Source organism: Apteryx mantelli, chromosome 3 (genome assembly GCF_036417845.1).
Source record: "Apteryx mantelli isolate bAptMan1 chromosome 3, bAptMan1.hap1, whole genome shotgun sequence".
Taxonomy (NCBI): Eukaryota; Metazoa; Chordata; class Aves; order Apterygiformes; family Apterygidae; genus Apteryx; species Apteryx mantelli.
In genome coordinates, this window is record NC_089980.1 from 113,499,573 (window position 1) to 113,519,992 (window position 20,420).

General features: G+C 37.6%; 1 long non-coding RNA gene across 1 annotated transcript; it reads left to right on the forward strand.

Moving 5' to 3' along the window:
• The first annotated feature begins 2,184 nt into the window (after positions 1 to 2,184).
• Positions 2,185 to 19,796, forward strand: LOC136991688 (uncharacterized). Its single transcript, XR_010883908.1, has 4 exons — positions 2,185 to 2,236; positions 12,328 to 12,380; positions 13,741 to 13,773; positions 19,775 to 19,796. It is a non-coding gene; the product is annotated as an uncharacterized lncRNA (long non-coding RNA).
• Positions 19,797 to 20,420: the final 624 nt, after the last annotated feature.

Below are 20,420 nucleotides of genomic sequence, written 5' to 3' on the forward strand. Positions count from 1 at the left end.
GAGGCATTTTAACCATGAACGTTTGAGGAGGCTGTATTAGGGAACATATCTTTAAACAGGTTTAAAAAACTGTTACAAGTACCTGACATAGTGTAAGGGCCATGTATCTTTTCAAGTCTAGGCTTGAGGTGACCTGCCGGTCATCAGCTGTCTTTCTGCTTGGGAGAGTGCTGAAGTGTTCTGCTACTTGTGCCTGCTCTGTCTGCTTTCTCCTCTTCCCTCCATGTTCACTTTTGACAAACCAGGGTTGTGTCTTTTTTTTACAATTGTAAGCGATACTTCAATAAAGGTTGCTACTCAGGTCAGTGAGACTAGACATCATAATAATTCCTAGAGATCAATTACAGATTGTTGTGTCAATAAGTGTTTTTGTTTTTATAGCACCAAGGATTGCATTGAGCTTCACAGATTGAGATGCAGATATACTTCCTGCCCAGAAAGATATGCATTTTGAACAATACAATGTGAGAGAGCTACTCTGAATACAACCAATATCTGACTGTTTTTATTTCTGAAAGTTTGTATACTTGGAAAATTAAGGCCCAATTATCCTTGAGACCCCCCTGTTCACCCGATGCACTCTTTTCCTTCCCATGAGCTTCCTCTGCATGTTTTTGATTTCTTTCTTGCTACCCCTCTCTTCTTCCAACATATTTCTAAATTGCATGTTCATCTCCTACCCCATAGTCTCTGGGGAGGAAGGAATCAGAGCTTTAGTACTTGTGGAAGATTGGAGACAATACAGGATAAGTGATGGAGACAGTTGTAGTGAAAACACATATGTACATCAGTGGAAGAAAGCTTTTATGTATTGAAAATAAGTGCCTAGTGAGAGATGGCATTGAATGAATACACAGAGTTAATGAAAGTGGGATAAGCAAGAACTGCATATGTAACTTATGTAAGTATCCATACATAAAAGTATACTGAGGTTAATTGCTATTATATATTGTAGGTAGACAATATACAAATGCTTAAATGTTTTTCCCAAACTTTGGTCTGTATACTGCTACACTCTTATGGTGTCTGAAGTGATTAATCTATGTTTTCTAAGTGCTTTAGGACAGAAAGAGCTGTGTGATGCAACAGGCCATCAGGCATCTCTCCTTGTACTTGCATGGGCAAGTCAGGTATGGGAACAAAGTAACCCAAAGTCATCATTATTCTGAAAATACTTGTTTAGGCTTTTCTGCAGAGTCATATTCTAGAAAGATTCTGTGGCAGAGAGTGGATTCTGAATTATTTATTATTGGGACCACTGGGAGGGCAAAGCAGGGCACAGTTTGTCTGTTCATGGCTTTCCATTGTGTGGGCCTATGGTTTTTAACATAATACTTTACATTTCAAAGTTGTCAAAGAACATCTTATGTGATCAGATTTCAGTTAGTGTAGGAGAGTGTTTTCTTCCTTCAAGAATTCATAAACAGAATGATTGCAATCTCATATGTGGCTACAACTGGTCAGCCAAAACCTGTCCTACTCCTTCTGATTACCCCTGAAATATACAACCTATCTCCAATACTTCTGCTTCCACTTAATTCTTGCTTTAGCACTGAGCTAAAATACATGGGTTTTATGGATTCAGAAATAGCTTTCTGTGGGCATTTGTCTAAATGAAGCTTTTCTTACCCAAATGTTCAGAAAAGGCAATTGTAAAAGCCAAGTGAACTTATCTGAAACAATTTTTTTTTAATGATATCATTTTTCTATATTTAGAGTTCACACCCTGCAATTCTAGATACCTAAGAGGGAAGTAGAACACTCAGTACCTGCCTGGAAACGTTTACTCCTTTGAAAGGGAAAACTCCAAATTAACAGTTCAGCACCGGAATGATCTTTCTGTTAGTTATTGTACTAGGATAACTCTATAACAAAATTAGTTACTTGCTGATGCACTGGAATGACAAGTCATATTAATGATTTTATATCAGCAGTGTAAAATTCATTGTGTTAATTGATTAGGTAATGTTATTACTTCTATGATTAAATTATGACTTTGTATCATACCTGGGGTTTCAGAAATATGTGTTAAAAAGGTAGCTATAGTTATGCTTCTCTTCAGGTCAGTAGTTTTTCATATTTATGTGTTACGTAACTTAAAATTTACTGAATAAAAATAACATTTTTTTTTTCTTTTCCAGTACAGATGAGTGTACTTTCCACTCCTTCTCTTGCATCTGAACCCTTATGTAGTGAGGACTCGGAGTGCCACAGCCTAGCTGATGACCTAGCCAGTGTAAGTCTGCCTATAGTTGTCAGAACACTTGCTATGAAAAAGGGACTTTCAAGTCATGGCTCCAGACCATTTTCAGAGCCTTAAATTTCTCTGTTCCATGAGCTGTCTAGCCATTAGGTAACAGGCCTAACCTGGCCCACCTTCTGACTATTTTCTGTTTTCAGCAGCTCAGTTTTGAGGGTGGATGGTATACCTTCCACCTCCCAATAATGGAAAACCAGATGGTTAGTCCCATATCTCCTGGGATGTGAGCTGAGGTTGCTCTATTTCTTAACTCTTAGGTGAGTTCTCTAACAGCTAGTCGTTATAGAAATGGTGGACAACCTACCATCACAGCAGGTAAGATTAGTTGTATTGATGATTGCAAATAGTTTTTCAGACTTCTCTGCAACATAGGTAGAGATTGGGTTCCTGTGTGCAGCGGCACGTTAGGAGAAAGAGAGGTGCATTTCTCTCTGGAAGAAGCACTCTGCACATGCATGGCTGACTAAAATGGAGCCTTTAGGAATCCAGGCAAGCAGAGACAGGCATCCAGTAAAGAAAGTGGCCTGATATGTTGATATGATATGATATGATATGACTTAGAGATTGGTATTCTGTTTGGGACTTAGAGAGGAGTATTAAGCATTTATGTCTTAGCTTAAACAAGACTGAATACCCTCTCTTGTGTGCAAATTTAAGAATGATTATCTATGTTTGAGAGTTATTTGAATATTTATAAAAGATGACAGGGTAATCAAGAATAATTTGAGAGTAACTTTGATGCTGTTCTTATGGAAGTATAGACAGACAACTCTTATTCAATCATTCTATGGGATAACAGCAGTTTTACTGAATATAGATATGGCATTACAGCTGCTTCAGATTGAAAATCTAGTGAGTTGTCTTGTGAATGACTGACAATAGCGAGAGTTGAAATGATAATACGCGTTTCTCCTGATGGTATGGGAGAAGAATTGAGACAAAAGGAATGTGGTACTACCATCTTAACTGTCATTGCTGTGAAGTCAAGGCCCTTCGGAAGAGGTTTCTTTAGGAAACCAATTTCAAGTCCCTACTCTTTTAGGTTCAGATCAGGGAGTTGCACTAAGGTCTTCCAGGTCTATTCTTTAGTTTATAGGTGTGAAAACTTTTCTCTCTCTCTGGACCAGTAAACAGTTAATGTAGATACAGGAAAAGTATTACCCACAGGAAAAAATAGCATAATAAAGAAAGATTCCTAAGTGAACGGCACAGTGAAAGACTTCCAGTAGCTAAGAGACTAAATTGCAAGTGCTTCTCTTGCCTAATTCTCCTTCTGTGTTTCTAGCATTTCCATACAAGATATTAGAAGTGTTTCCCAGTAAGTCTGGATGTCATTCATATTGTACCCACAAAAAACTTTGATAAATGAGCTTTCCCTAACAATAAAAATTTCATTGAAAAATTCTAACAAGCTCTTGTCTGAAATTCTCTGATTTTTTTGGGTTTTTTTTAGTATTTATTTACCTAGAAGTCATTACAAGGCATTGCATTACATAAAAATGATGAGCATTGCACTGGTGAATATAAATAATATCTGTGAGGCTGAGGAAAACATTTATCATTCTCATTAAGATATGAGCTCACCCTTACACTTTTGAAAGCTTTGTGGAAGATTATTGTTGAATGACTTCTAAAATTAATGATAGTTGCTGTGCAATGTATAGCTTAAAGGATTATCTAAGCACACCTACATACAGAGGCTTTGTGTTCTCTATTCATTTTTTTTCTGTTGAAAGTCCTACAAATAAATATTTTATGCTGATTCTGCATTTTACATAATGATAATAAATTCAGAAAATACAGAAATGGCACTAAGTGTCAGCTGCTCTGATTGTCTATGGCAGGATAAATAAATTTATCATTTTTACAAAAGGGATTTAGGTGCAGAAATTTTTGCCCTGTGTCTACAAATACTATGTGTTGATTTGCCTTTGATGTTACTCTTATACCAGCTTTCTGACATAGACTTTTGCCAGTTGGCTTTCAATGTATGCATGAAAAATCTCAGCTCTTGTATGAGCAGAAAAGAATGTAATGGACTTTATGTCGTTTGGAGAGGAAGTAAATTTACACCAGCAGGAAAGCACGTTCTGTTTTACGTCCTGGGCATATTGACAATAGTGTTTTCATTCAGGTCGGGAGTGCACTTTCAAAGTGAATCTCTTGACCTCCCCACTTATTTTCCTCAGTTCACATTGTGGGTTGACCTCAGTACACAAAAAATTGATTTTGGACAAAATGAAATTGGAAGATGGGGCCCAGTCACGAATGGGTCCATGGGACAAGACTAAAGCAAGACCAAAATAGAACAGCCCTGACTTACGTGTCCTGTAGATATCCAGTCCCCAGCACTATCTCACTCCTCTGCTCCCATTTGTCTACAAGATTTGCTAATGTAAACATAGTTGCTCTATCCCCTTTGGAAGTGGGGTGGTTTCCAACACAGTTGTGCCAGAATAGCTGTAGTGGTATAGATTCTCTAAAACAGACCAGTTTTTAGCAAGAAAAACCTATCCTGAAACACGGTTTGGAGGTATTGCTGCTGCAATAAGAAGCTGCTTATCACACATGACAGGTCAAGCAGTGAGCCAAATCACAGGCCCTTCAGTAGTATCATCAGTCATATGAGAACTTATTTTCTGTTTGCCCTTTTCTTGGTGAAACAATGGCTGGAATCCTATCATCTTGGAATGCCCAGCTCATATCTATAGTAAATACAGAGAAGATGACGGACACTTCATGCTTTACAAAACATAGTCTGTTTCTTGCTAGTTGGGGGCCAGTTACTGATAGTTCCAGCCAATTTTGAATGCAGCCTGATTTCTGAGAAGATTTATCCCACTAAAGTGGTCTAATAAATGAGATATTTATCAAAAAGTTTTATGGAGTACTGATTCATTGTATTTTCTGTTTCCTGTATTATAGGAAACATTAACTTTCTGGAAAAAAAAGTGCTCTCTCTGTGATAGGACTAAGACAATGTGGATTGCCTTCAGTGACTTTGGTTGCTGCACACTTTTGATTTAGAAAAAAGCATCTCTTAGCCTCATATTTGATTCATAGAATTTCAGGCAGGGCCAGGAGCTATGCATAGTACGTGCTACTAAATGTTAGGAGCAGTTCCTTTAAACATACCATTTCTGGAGCTGCTTATTGATTAAACAGCTATGTATAGTAGTGTGAGATCTGACAATAACAAGCCTTTTCTCTTGCTGCCATTAGGACCCTTAGATAAAGAAGTTACTATTAATTATATTATATAAAGTGTGTCCATTGCATTGAAGAAAATAAGAGCACTGAAAACCAACATGGATTTCTGTCAACTTTCCCTATTGCCTGATGTTTCACAGGTCATTAAAATTTGTATGCTTCCTGTGACTTAGGAAAACCAGTAAGGACTTATAAATAGAGGTAGGTGCATTGTGGATACAATTTTGTCCTTTTGTTTCAAAAAAGTGGATTTCATTATTTAGAAGGAGGGCAGATCAGTGGAAAAATCACTGTTCTTTTCTTTGCTACTAACTTCTACTGCTAGCACTTTAAAGTGATTTTTTGGTACTGGGTAATGGTTGTCATCTCCATTGCATACATTATCCCTACTCTGCTTTAATTTAAAAGCACGAAACCTTAGGCCTTGGTCCAGTACAGCGTTTAAAAGTATGGTTAACTTCACTTTTAAAAATATGATTAACTAACCCATGTGAAAGTCAAATGTGATGGTTAACCGTACATGTAAGCATTTAAATACACTGTGAGTATAACTAAAACAGTCTGCAGATACCCTGTCCTGCCTTTGGTTGGATGTTGTGCACTCCAGAAGGATGCACTGGTTTCCCTTCCATCACTTCTCTCACTGTGCCTGTGGCACCTCAGAAGATGGAAAGTGGATTTTAATTTTGTTTCAAGAAATAAAATACTTATGTTTTTATAAATTAAAAAATCAACCAGCTGGAGAAAAGCACTGCCCCCACCCAAACACCAGCAGTTGATGGAACCAGTTTCTGAGCCTCTCTATTTTATTTTACAGTGACTTTTCTGTAAGGAAATATATAATGTAAAAATAAAATTGTAATTCTTCCTGACCTGCTTTGTGAAACTACCTGGGCCAAACTACTGGACTGACACTGTTCATGGAGTTTTATGATAGTATTGTAAGCGTAATGGTAGGGGCAGGGGCTCTGTCTCATAAGTCAGAATTTTATCTCTGCCTGCAGAGTCCTACCTGGAACACCTGAACAAGTATAACAAAAACCAATAGTCTGCTACTAGTAATGGTCCAGAGTAGTTTTCTTCCTCCCATTAACTAGGAGAGAAGAAAAGAGGGGACATGGGGACATAGTATTTACACTCCACTGTACACTCAATCTAGTGTTCAGGGCTTCATTGTTTGTGCTGTGCATCTCTGAATTAACAGAAAATTGATATCATGAGAAGGAAGACTATGGCATGGTAAGCTCCAGAAAATTTGAATATATATTTTATTTTAGATCTTTTTTCTCTCACCCTGTCTTATATCAAAAGAATGCCTATTTTAGCAGCTACCTTTGACTTCAACTTTCAATATTTTGGAGTGAAATTTCTCAGTGAGCTAGCCTGGGTGCAACTCTTGGCTTTCATTTTAAACTTTATGCATCTTCTCTTTTTGGTCTATTTTTTGCTATAGTATAAATAGAGCTGTTAATAATGCTTCACACCACTGTCACTTACTAAAGAGAGGTAGCTGTTTTCCATTATAAGCCTACCTTCCATGCCTTATCCTTAAGAAATACTTAGAAATTTTTCTTTCTACTTCAAAATTTGTGTGTAAGATCTGTGGCCAGAGGATAGCTTTTGATGAAATTTGATAACATTTAAGTCAGTCTTCTAATTTAGTTTTTAATAAAAGGTGAAAGCAAAAGGTGACATAATGATGGATGCCTGTACTACAGGGTGTCAAAGCTTTTCAGTTGCCTGTCTTTCTGCCAACAATTGGACATGCTGTGATCATAAGTGCCAAGGAGTTAAAACAGAATGACATTTTTATTTCCTAATGCTGGCAAAACCGAAGTTTGGATGCCCAGAAAACACTGATGACCACTGGCTCCCTTAACACCTAACTTACTCCAGTATCCAGTTTCTGACAGATTTTAAGAGGTTTGAAAATGAAGCAAAATGAAGCACCATAAACTTAGGAAAATGAAAACAATCTTATTTTCCTAGAGCAGGTTATACAAAGGAAGTGTAGTATGCACTTGTAACCTCAAGCACCAAAGGCTCCAAGAGGCTAACTAGTAAGTCTGAGTTTGTGCTGTATTTTGAAACCAGGAAATATAAATAAGCATGATTTAAAAAAATCTTAAAAGCACTTTTAATCTCTTTTTGTTGTCTCATGAATAGGCTTTTTTTCCTGTTAATTTATTTAAAATCTTTCAGGTGTATATCACCTTTGTGGAATTTTTTATTTTTTAATTTTTATTTATTTATATTTTTATTTATATTTTTATTTATTCTTTATTTTTATTTTGTGTTTCTCTTTTTGTGTTCCTCTTTCTCCTTTCTTTTATACAGCATTTACCTTTTGTCGTCCCTCCCTGATATGTGCTTGCATTACTATCTCTGTGTCAAGACATAGATTCAGAATGTCAAAAGACTTTTATACTTACATAGGGAGAGTATTCTGCATGGTCTCATTATATTTGTACAGGTTTCTAGTCAGTGTTAATATGTCTCTTCACTGTATCTTCTGAGTCTGGAAGAGGATGTGTCCTCTGAGTTAAGCAAAAGCTACTATAATGATTTACAGACCACTTATGCATGATATTCTTATGCTCTATGTTTATGTTGAGCTTGAGCTGAATCTTCTGCAAATGTCTCCTTGAAAAGCATCAGCCAAATTCCAATTCTAGTACAAATGAAATTAAAAAAAAAAAAAGTCAGATTTTGAAGGGATTATCTGACACCTATCTAGGGTTTTCCTTAGTTCTCAGAGCATGCTTGCCTGCCATACCCAGGCAGTTCCCATTTGGAAATCAGTTGTGCTCAGTATTTCAATATGACAACTACTTAAGATCACCCCTCAGTTATGGTATAGGCTCCTGCATTGTACTCTTTCTTTTTATAACGTTTGCCAAATGCAGCTGTGCCTAGATGGGTCATCTGTGATGTCACAGGGTGAGAATTACCCTGGAGCTGTCCTCAATGAAGGCTATCATGCTATTCCCCCCCCCCAAACAAAACAAAACAAAACAAAACAAAACAAAACAAAACCCAACAACAATAATTTTGCCAGTTTTCTTGTGGTGTTCACAGTCAAAGATACCCATGCGTGCTGGTTCAGAAAAAGACAGAGTTTTTTCTGTGGGAAAAGTCCCCTGTGACTCTGCACTTGCCTCTCACATATCACCTTCTGATTACACACATACTTGCTCTGAGATTTTTGTCTAGAATTTCTGGAGCTGCATCATAGCACACGCCAAAAGGAGAGCTTTTAGGAATTTGTCCATAATTCATTGCTGGAGAACTAGCTTTCCCCTAATGGCTCCAGAGGTGGGGTTCTGGCTCCAGAAGCTCCTCAGTGAGTTTGTGCTAGAGGGCCAAACTGTCATTAGACTCATGAAATTGTCTAGTTACTTGTCATTTGAATGTCTAAGTAAAGAAAATATCCTCAGGGTGGCATTATAATTATGTACCAAAGTCATGGTTCTTGGACTATTCCCTTCCAAGTATATGCTAGCATGTGTGTGTTGTGTTAGCAGCTGTGTTTGGGACCACAGCCTCAGCTTGGCAAAATTAGCTTTACCTGGTGATCTGCAAAGCTAGATAGGGTTGAGAACAGAACACAGCTGTATTAAGTGCCAGTCCACCTCCAAGTAAGAGGAGGCAGAAATTTTCACAGGACTGGAAGACAGGGAAACAAGAAATTGTTGGGAATTTCTTTAGGGGACTCATGGCTATGGGTAGACAGGCTAGTAGCAGGTCATATGGTTGCACATCTGGAACTGAAAGAAAGCTCAAGCTATACTTACCTTGGGAAATGAGGATAAGGAGTTTTTTGGTGGATGACAGGGTTTGGAGGAAGAAAGCAAGCTTGAATTGAGATGAAACTTATTGTATGAACACCAAGGTATCTCTGCCTGGGAATACGGCTAGAAACTGGGGTAGTTCATTGTTCATGTTCATTAACACCTTTAAACTAGGCTTTGGGAACATGTAAATTCTGCAAACTGAAGTACTGATGGCAATTAGTTTACAAAATACATATTCGAAACTTGAAAATATGAATATATTTTATAAAATATATTTGCATATATTTTATGATTCAGTGTATCTTTTTGATTTTTTATTAAAAATAGAAAACTATAAACTATTATATCTGTGTTCAAGATCAAATCTTCATTATGCTAGGTCTTACGCTTACAAAGACAATTCTGCTGCAATGCTGTCTATGTAAATCTTTATGTGCAAGAAATAATTTTGTCTGAAAAATCTCATTGAGTTTCTGTGGATAAAGCCACATGCATTAGCTTTTCACTATTACTGAAATTGTTTCTAGACTTTAGATTCAGTTAGGTAAATGATATAGGTTGTTGGAGGAAAAGATTTCTATTAAATAAATGAGCCAAAGGGACAATATATCTGCCTCACATCATGACATTATTTGATGATTACAGTGCAGCTACAAACAAAAGTGTACCCTAACCGATCCTTCTGCAGAACTGGAATCTCTGTCTGTTATCTTTTCCTGAATATATGGTTTAAAATTTATTTTGGATTTTTCCTATAAAAATAAGGTCCTTACCACTTTATACAGGAGTTAGCGAGGCATTATCAGTGTGGTGACTGCTTTAGAATAGCTCCACTCAAAAAGCATTCAGCTAGCATAGTTTTAGGCATCATAATCTCTTCAAGGGAGGAGTGTCTAAGGACAGTAAAGTTAACCTGATTCACTTCTATAAAATACCTTGGGAGCTGCAACTTCTACCTGAACAGTCATCAGTAAAAAGGAAAAAGTGACAAATGATTCCTTTGTTATGTATATCAATGTGGCATCTGATCTCCAGTGATGATCCCCAGATACAGAGGAAGGAAATTACATCTGAGCTATAATTAATACTAACCTCTGAATTCTATTTATATTTGATCACCTCTATTGTTTGACTGTAAATAACAAATATCCTAAAGTATTAAGACTTCTAAAATTCATTCTATTTTATTTAATAATACTTAAAATTTAAATGGTTTCCTTATATTTTAGTTGTTTGTAAAGTCTCTAAGAACAAACATGTAATTGCACCCATATCAAGTATGGGTACAAAAGGTAAAATATTGATTCTACTGAAGGCAATGAAAATTTTCCCAGTGACTCACATAGAAATAAGTCACACTTAAACCCTGGGAAATCCTTTTCTTTAATATTTAAGTGTGTTGAATATCTGTTTAGATATCCTGAGATGGGCATTATACCTACCAAATTTGCTGTTTACTTCTTCTGGCCAACCAGACCTTTGTCATGTTGCTGTAAACCGAGTCTTTACTGCAAGCTTGAGTTAGCTTGGGTTACCTAAGATTTAGCCTCTCTACAGTGAAAGTAGTACCCAGGCATCACAGACTTTTACTTTAGCAGCCCAGAATCTCCATGATGTCACTATCTTAAGCATGAACCATACCTGAATTTCCCTCACATCCTCTAACAGATCCATTAATTTGAGGTAAAGTAAAAGGTAATGTAAAGATTTATAGGGGGTTGATAGAGTGGGATTAGAGGTTGCACTTCAAGTTATTCCTTGGACTAAGAGTGTAGTACCTACAAGTCTTGAGACTTAGGCAGTTATTTTTGAGAAAATTATTTTTCAACAATAAAAGTAAAAACACTGCTAATTCTGAGTCTGACAGAGGAAAGAAGTAGAGAGGAAAATCAACAATCCATCTGTAGCCCTCTGCTTGAGCATCACATGAGCCCCAGCACTGTCAGGGAGCTACTGAGAATTTCGGCACAGGGATGATGACAATGTGCTTTGAAATGCATCCAAACCCAAAGGTTTGAAAATGCCAGGGCCCCATCAGGAAATTTCTTGAGAGGAAAACACTAAGTTTCTAAGAACAATCAATCTTCATGTTCATGAATGAGTTCAGAAAATAATGGTATAAAATTGTGCTATTTAGTTATTTAGCATTTGCTATTTAGCAATTGTCCATGATTAAGAAGTATTTATCAGCTTATGGCATTAATGTGGTCCTCATTACACTGTCAGACTTTCAAGGACTTAGGAAATCCGAGACAATATGTACTGTCAGAGATATTTGATCGGTTCCTTTCAATCATGCTGATCAAAAAATCACAGGTTAAGACAGGATGATAACCTATACATACTCAGAAGAAGAAGCACATATAGATCTATCATATTTTGGGGTATATTTATGCTACATACAAAGAAAGTGTGAAGTGCATGCTACATTTATATCTCAGATAAGCTCTCAAAATAACAGCTATGTTGACTTACATAATACACAGATCTTGTACTGGGCAGGTGGTCTGGCTGAATTTAATCCAGAAATATAATACAGAGGTGGTGTAAATACAACCTGAAACAATTTTCTTTTAAAATTTGAGCAAATAGTCGTGGAATTTGTTCAAAATATTTAACTGGTTCTGGCCATTATTCCTTCCATTGAAGTTTACAAATCCTTCATACCCTGAATAGTAAAAAAAAAATGTTATTAATGTTGTGAAGTTTTGTTTTGTATGTTAATGTAGGAGGGATTTCATTTTCTCATGATAAAGCGCATGTATAATACTAGATTCACCTTCAATTATTGTTAAACAAGCAGAAAATGTGTAGCTTAGTTATAACATCCCAGTTGTACCTGTTAACTGATAAACATCTGCCCAGAAAGATACTAATTTTCAGACAAAAAATTGCAGTTGCTTGATATCCTTGCGTTGAATTTTAATGTGACTGAACTAATGGCGTAAATATATGGAAAGCATATGAAATAACAGCATTACGTCTTCAAAACGTGACTCATGTTCTGCTTTACTACTGAGTAAATAGTTTTTTTTTTTTTTTTTTTTTAAACATTTGTTTAAGGCTTGAATGATCGAGGACAAGGCATTGCCAGGAATATACCAGTGGAGCACGCTGTAAGTATAAATGTGCAGGGTTCATGCCAAAGTCTAGTTACAGATGAGCAGTTCCCCTTTGACTGAAAGGGATTTTCATTGTACTGTGTACATAGTACAAAGCACAAAGCATTGGTAGAATAAAATAGCTAGCTCTGAAGCACCTCTCTCTTCTATAATTGGAGAAAGGATGATTTTGTACTGTTGTATCTACAGGATTTTTGGGCTAAACCAGTGTCCTGCCTTCCCCTGGGAAGCCATGCAATAATAGTGTATCTCATGCTTTGCCACTGTAATTGATGGATGCTGAGGAACCTGGGTGTGACATATAAGCCCTAAGTCCTCTTGCATCCTATTCCTGAAATTGTCACCTTGTGGCCTTTAATGCCTTCTTTGTAGTACCCCCATGACGATGCCTTACACGGTAAGGCTACTAACAATAGTGAGCCGATCTCTTCTGGTGTAGCCCTCTTAAACCAGGTCCCATTGTAAGCTCACAGGAATAATACATTTGTCAGGCTTGGAGACTGTATTTTTCCAATCTCATGTCAGTGGTATTCTTCCAATTTATCACTTAGAAACAGATGCCCTGATGTTGATACTTTTAGATTTAATTTCTTGTTGGTGCATAATTTAAGCTGTGCTTTCGCCTCAGGTCCAGCCAAGGTTAATTTGTATTTGTAAATCTTAAGCCTAGAAACAAAGTGTGTCTGTCCATCTGTGAAATACCCATGATATTTTTCCTACTCAAGTCTAGCAGTAGAATTACTTAGCTCTCTGGATAGTGAGTTATTCCAAACAAAACAAAATATTTTTGTGATAATATTGCACATCACAGCTGTAGGTTACCTAAATAGGCATTGTATCCATTACTGTTCTGTTACATTGTTCAATACATCTATTATGTTCCATCAAAAAAGGGAAAACATATATATTATGAGTAGCAAGAAAACCAGCAGGTTGATAATTGCTCTATGCTCACTAATATGAATTACTAGCTGGCTCATCTATAATTGTAATTAACACCTCCTGCCTCAGCTATGCAATTAGCTGATGTTACTACAAATTTTTGCTATATATTTAATCTTTATCTTGTTTCTCTGGCCTGCTCTTGTATTAAATTTATAAGTAGATCTATAAACTATATATGGAGCTGCCATGGCAGTTCCTCATTAGTCACAGGAATTGTAATAGAGGCCTGTGTGCTTGGACCGCTGGCATCTCCAGGGAGTTCACACTAGACACACTCCATCCTAGTTTGGTAAATGTGCCTGCTGTGTATCTTTTCACATTCGCTGTATCTGTTCTAGCATCTGTCTTAACCTGAATTCATTTAGCTAGCTTTCTGCGCCTACAGTCACTTCATGAATTTTTCTTCCAGATACCATGTTTTAGGAAGTCCCAAACAGTGCAGGTAAGAAATTCTGGGGCAAAACTGTTTTCCTCTAGAAATGCTTTGTGGGGAAAGGTCTCCCAACCCCAGACTGGGCTGGACTCAGCAAAACCTGCCAGGTGCTACTGCTGGGCTCCGAGGCTCGCTGAGCGGGCGCCAAAGGGCCTGTAGAGACCCCAGCTTTCAGAGGCAGGAAGCACGCCCAGCTTGGCAGGCACACGGGCACTTCGCTGCTGGCAGCCCGGCTTGCCAGCTCCTGTGCCAACCGGCTTGCCAGCTCCTGTGCCAACAGGCTTGCCAGCTCCTGTGCCGCCCTGGGGCTCGCCCACAAGTGCAAAACAGTGCATGGGCTGTGCAGCCGCAGCCCAGCTCGCTGTGCAGCACCTTCCCAGGACAGAGAAGCCCTATAGCATTTCTGCTGCTTATGCTATGGAAAAATGTAAGTGTGCTTGAAATTATGCATAATATTGGGGGAGTTTGGGCCTGATGTGTCACAAGTGCAAGCTCTTTTCAGGCCCAAAATATTGTTTCCCACAGGGTAAACAGAGGTATGAAAGACCCTCTTCCTTATGCTCTCAGTCTAAAAAGAGGCCCTCCTGGCCCTGTTCCTGCATATTCTGGTCTTGTTTTGGGCCAAGGAAATACAGGAGAATGGATAGAGTTCAAACCATTTCTTTTCAGGTCAGAGAGAAGAGTTTTTGACACTAGGTGGTACTAAAGACAAAGGCCAATGTTTTCAATCTTTGGTGGTTAAAGATAGGCAGCTCCAACCCTTGCACCACAGCTCATATTATGCCTGGAATAGATAAACTCTATTAGATCAATTTTCAGAGTGTAGGGCTATGTGACTTCTTGTGAAAAATTTGTCTTTGTTGTCCATTAGGACTTTTTCAGGTAATCCTTCGAAAATCTGTGAAACTACTCTTTGACATAGGTTGGGGTAAATCTAACACAAGATATCACTTGCTAATACAAAACAGCATGCATTATATTTTGATCCTTCTGTGTTCAGTTCTGAAAATACATTTCTCATGAGCAACACTGGGAATATTTTGCTGCTCCAGCTGCCCCCTCAACACTTTTCACTGTATAATATATTTTACGGCTTCATTTAAAGCATGGGGATCCATCTATCAAGGGTATTTCTGAAGATATTCTCTGTTAATTTAACACCAACCTCCACTCTCAGATGGATGAGCATGTGATTTCCTTGATTTTTCACTGCTGTTTCTCAGTTTCTGACTTCTTCCTTTCTGTTTCTTGGCAGCTGCCTCCGCCTCAGTCACTGCTTGATCAAGGCTCTCTTCTCCCCCTTCTAATGTGCAGTGCTTGTTTAGGAACTCAATCTTAAATCTGTTATCTGAGTCTGTAGAAGCCATTAGACATGATTTTTGCTAACAGGTGAAAGTAGAAGTGAAACTTCTTTGGATGGTGAGATGTATTTGATGCCAGAAGCAAGGAACTCTAGCCTTGAAAAATCTATAAGCAGTTTTTAAACTTTTTTTTTCTTCTTCAGTATCCTGGCTTTTAACTTCAAGATCTTTACTGTGTTTATTACCGCAAAAGTTAAAATCAATGTGTGCTAGCTATCTCTTCACAGGCATCGCAATGAACTGCCTGCTGATCCCATGCAATTCAAATCACTCTTAAAATGCGTTTTACTAAAAATACTTTGCTTTTATGTAGAAGATGACACTGAAATGGTTACAGCAATATAACATGGATTTTTTTTCTGAGAAATATACAAGCAACACTAAAGCTACAATATTATATGTACACAATCTTGTTATCAGCAGTGGACTTGATTTGAAAAGATTGATTTTTAAATAAATAAATGTATTGACAGGCTTCTGAATAGCAGATAGCAGACTTTTGGGCATTGTACAAATAAATACTGTCAGGATAAATGCTTTGTTCAAATAAAATTCAAAAAATAAGAGAGAACAATAAAAATTGTTATTCTGTGTTTCCCCCCAAACAATAAGCATTTCAAATTTAACTTTGCTTGGATTATACATAAATATGTTAGCTTGTACCAGTTAACTCATACTGAGGTAAACTGGAAAAGTATGCAGTTGCATTTTTTTAATTGTCTTTGTATTCCATTAACATTTTGAATTGTACATATTAAAAAAGATCAATTGAAGTAGACATATTAAGAACGTTATCTCAGCGCACAACTATATGTTGCTTCTCCACGATCTGTTTATGCTAGAGAACAGAAATGCCTCAGTAATATCTTTAACTCAATTAGAAAAGATTTGTTGTTATTTATGATAGGTAAAAGCAAAGTGGAGCTAGCTTAGGTCAAATTTCAGACAGTTTGGCTGAAATTTTCAGTTCTTTCCTGTCATAATTTCTGGCCATGCAAGAACTGCAAGGTAAGGAATAGCTTGGGACATGGAGGACTGCATGGTAAATACCAAGCATATGTAGAAAACATCAGTGGTAGCAGTCTAGGCTTGACTTATTAAGCGATGAGGTTCACCCATTAGGTTTCATTTGACTTATCCTCTTCAGCTGAGACCTAAGCACCTAACACTTAGCACTAAATTGTAACTTTACAACTTTGCCAGGTTGCCATGTATGTGTGAAGAGAAGCTCTTGTGGCAGCTGATGGAAGCATTATCCTAAATCAAATGCAAAGTTCCTAAAGAAAAGAACAGAGCAGTGACAGCTGCCACCACCCTTTATAGCAAGCACCATGCTCTGCTGGCTGACAAGATAGGGCAGGTGGAACAGACCTGCACAACAGGCAGAGCTTCACTCCTTTGCTTGTGGTGTCCTAGCTTTCTGCTGCCTTTGAGTGTACCCATTTTTATTTGCCTAGAGCATAGAACATGTTTGTTTTTGTCCAGATGCTAAGACTTCAGAGGCGGAAACAAGCCATGTAAAACTTTGCAGGACAACACCTAATATGTTCCTTGTATAATTAGCAAAGTCATCCTCATTGTGCCTTCATTTGTTTCCTTGTGTAACTGGTTAATGTCTGCTTTTGTATGTATTGCATTCACTTTCTCTTTCCCTTGTATTTAAATGAGATTAAATGTTTCCTAAATTATATTTGTTAATAAAAAATAGTATTTGGTGAAAGAATCAAGAAAGAAACCATAGTAAACCCATTTGACTCAAGCAGCAGATTATAGGTAAAATCAATATTGCAAGAAGACAGTGCTGTAACTGCACTTTAATAGCATAACAAAATGCCTGCTCTTAATTAATCCAAACTGTAATGCTTAACTCTTCTTTTGTAAAAACAAAAAAATAGTGCAAGCTCACAACTACCATTAGCTTTTCCGTGTGCTTCTAATTCCTGAACAGGTTTGCCACAAGGACACACCTGGAGGAGGGCAACCCTGCTAGGCTCAGGCTCCGGCAAGGATAGTGCTCTTGGTGTCTCAGTGTGGGGTGCTTCTGTGAATCAAAGAACTCTTTGGCTAATTTTGACAATCAAACTAAATCCCAAACTGATCCTGTAAGGCCTGGCATATGTAGAACATGGATAATTAGAAAAGTCTAACAAAGATTTTTTTAAAGTATTTTGAGTAATAGTGAACTCATTGGGGGTGGTACTTCTTGAGTTAACAATACTTGGATTGTGAAATTTCCTTTTCCCCCTTGTGGGAGACGTGGGGGAGGGCCTGTGCTACTGAGGGCATATGTGGAGGAGGCAGTCCCTGAGGAAGCTTCTGGGGAAAACTTCAGTCTTTCTACCAAACAGACCCTTAGACAGTGCATCTTGGAGAGACTTCTCATTTCTCTGTGTGTTGGCTACTGTACTTGACTGTGGCTTGCTTAGATCACTCAGATACAGACTCCTCCTTCTCTCCTGCTTGGACTGGCTTTGCAGAGGGCTGAAGAGGGGAATCATGGAAGATGAGGCACTAATTGCTGGACCATCAATGAATGTCTTATAAGGCATTTCAGAACAGGAACATGGCAATGGTGCAATTTCAGTGGTGCATTTTCTGTCAAACTGTACATAGATTTCATATGCTTACTCTTTTTAGGACAATGAGTCAAGTTTACTGAATGCCCACTTCCGATATCACCTACAAAAAAGTATGTTGTGATGGATTTTTTTTGATATAAAGCTGAAATTTTTAACAATAGCATACTATTTCTATATGAAGTGACTGAAAAGCGCCTTTATTCCTTTTTGTCAGGAGCACAAACATACTTGGATGGTTATACTAGCTTTCTTTTATCATCTTCCAATACCTACTTTTAATTTCTTCTCTCCGTTTTAATTTACTTTAACATTCAAAATTGTAATTTCTCTTCTACAAATGGCAGACATAGAAGTTTAATTGTTTGGCGTTATTACTAAGTCCTTCCCCCCTCCCACCCCCTGCCCCCCCCCCCCTTATTGTTTCCTTGGCAGTTACAAATAATTAAGCTCATTTCCAAGAATATGCCATCATGTCACATCATAAGCATTTCCTTATGGATTGCTGTGGAAGATGGAGGTACTATCTTTCTCACAGCAAAATCCTACCTACATTAGTTTACCCTCCTTGATTTTTCATTTTTCTCTAATTGTTGGAAGCATATGGTTCTTTCTGCTAGGACACTCAAGCTCCTTGCTTTCTCTGTGGGCATCAAGACAGACAGATGAAGATGTCTTTAGCTGCTGCTTAGCTCTGTGGCTATCTTCACTTTCTGATGATAAGCATATTCAAAGCCACCTTAAAGCTGATCCACTTGATAAAAGAACTGCTAGAACCTTCCTATAAACCTAAAGTCAAATACTCAAGCTAGAAGACGACTGTGTAGCTCATTGGTGCACACCAATCCAATGCTATGATATGAACATGAATACATTGAATGTGGCCTGGTAGATAAGTGTTATGTCTTTTTTCCATTTGAGATATATAAAGACTAGTGATTATGGCACACCCTTAGAATACTGGGTCAAGTTTGAAACCCAGCAGGTGCTTAACTCCTAAGGTATTGGTTATTCTGAAGTTTTTTTTTCCCCTGTATCTACTTTTTCATTAATAGGAAAATTGGTACTTCAGGCGTCTAATTCCAGTGTGATTGTGTCACAGGATTCAAAATAGCAGGAGGCTTTTCTTTCCAGCTAGATCAGCCAGGTACATGCCATTCCTTGCCCTTTACAGATTTTGACTTTTTTATTTGGGTTCTCAGTTAATTTGGTTGCAGAAGATGGGGAACACCCAAATCCATCAGTGTATCCTATAGATACAGTGGTCACCTGTGCAGAAGCTGGGTACCATGGCACTGGGCTTTATCAAGCAAGAGCTCTGATCTCCAAAGTCACCAGGGGAGCTGACTCCATTGGTTTCAAGTACTAAAATATCCTAGAGATGCTGAGTTTTAGGAAACTAACTTTCATTGACTTTCAATTAGGATCTTCAGCATTAAATCTTGCAAAATGCTGAGTTTTCTTAAAATACAGTGAATAGCCACAGCTCTCCTTAAAAACAATTGGATTTGAAGCTGCCTAACACCTCAGAAAATTGCTCAGCACTTTGTTGGATCAAGCTTTTAAAAATGTTACTGTCAGTTGGCTATAATCAGTTTGAAAATTCTTGGACACTTTTGGAAATACTTGCAGATCATGAGTGTGCAGCTTTGGTATAGGATATTAAAAGTGATTTAAGAATAGGAAAGTTTTATAATAGACACCCAGACATAATCAGTTTATTATGAGGCTCTTCTAACAGCTCAGAAAGAGTTTTGTTGTTTTCTAAACATTTAGAAAGTGATCATTATGTCTCTCCTAAAGAACCATTGCATCCTGCTATATAAATAGTGTTTTGAGTGTTACAGAGTATTGACTCTACATACCTTAACACAACATTATGTCAATCCAGCTGCCAAGCGCAGTATTTGTCCATGTTTTTGGTATGACAAAAATCTTTACAAAATCTTTTCTATCTGGATGTGAAGAAAACTGTGATTCAAATGACAAAGTTATTTCATCCTACAATGAACGTTTTCTCTTTTATCAGGCAAATGATCTCTCTCTCTCTCTCTCTCTTTTTTTTTTTTAAAGAAAAAGGAACCATGTCGATGAGATTTGAAAAGCTGACTTGTAGCCTGCTCCCAGAAACAAACCCCAGGACTGTGCGTGGGGCATGAAGGAAGGCTTCCTGGGCAGAGCAGGGAAGGAGTCAGGCATCGCAGAACGGGATCCCAGGGAATGGCGGGCTTGGTAGGAAAATGCCTACAGCTGGTCAGAAGAAACACAAGAAGTATTAGAAACCAAAAGATTTAAGTGTCTGACTCCCTTCCCCTTCTGGTGACCAATCTTTTGCTCCCAAGACTGTTTCAGGATTTTGAGGAAAAAAAAACCCGCACTGCATATACATAGACACTTAATTCCTCAGCTATGTTTAAGGACACCCTGAGAATACTTTTTGAATGGATATAAGCAAAGGAGTGCTTCGTTTATCAATTTTCAGCATTGTCAGGCATGAGCTACATACCAGACTGCTCATAAGACTGAAGCTCTAAATGTCATGCCCAGGAACAGACCTTGGAAACATTTAAGTAAAAAGTAGAGTGTATTAAAGAATCATTGCAAGGAACATTTAAGTTAAAAGTGTAAAGTCCTTTCAAGCCATGACTAATCCTTAAAGTAAAATTAAACTGTTTTTATTATTAAACATTTTAAAATGCATTTAAACTTAATATATGGT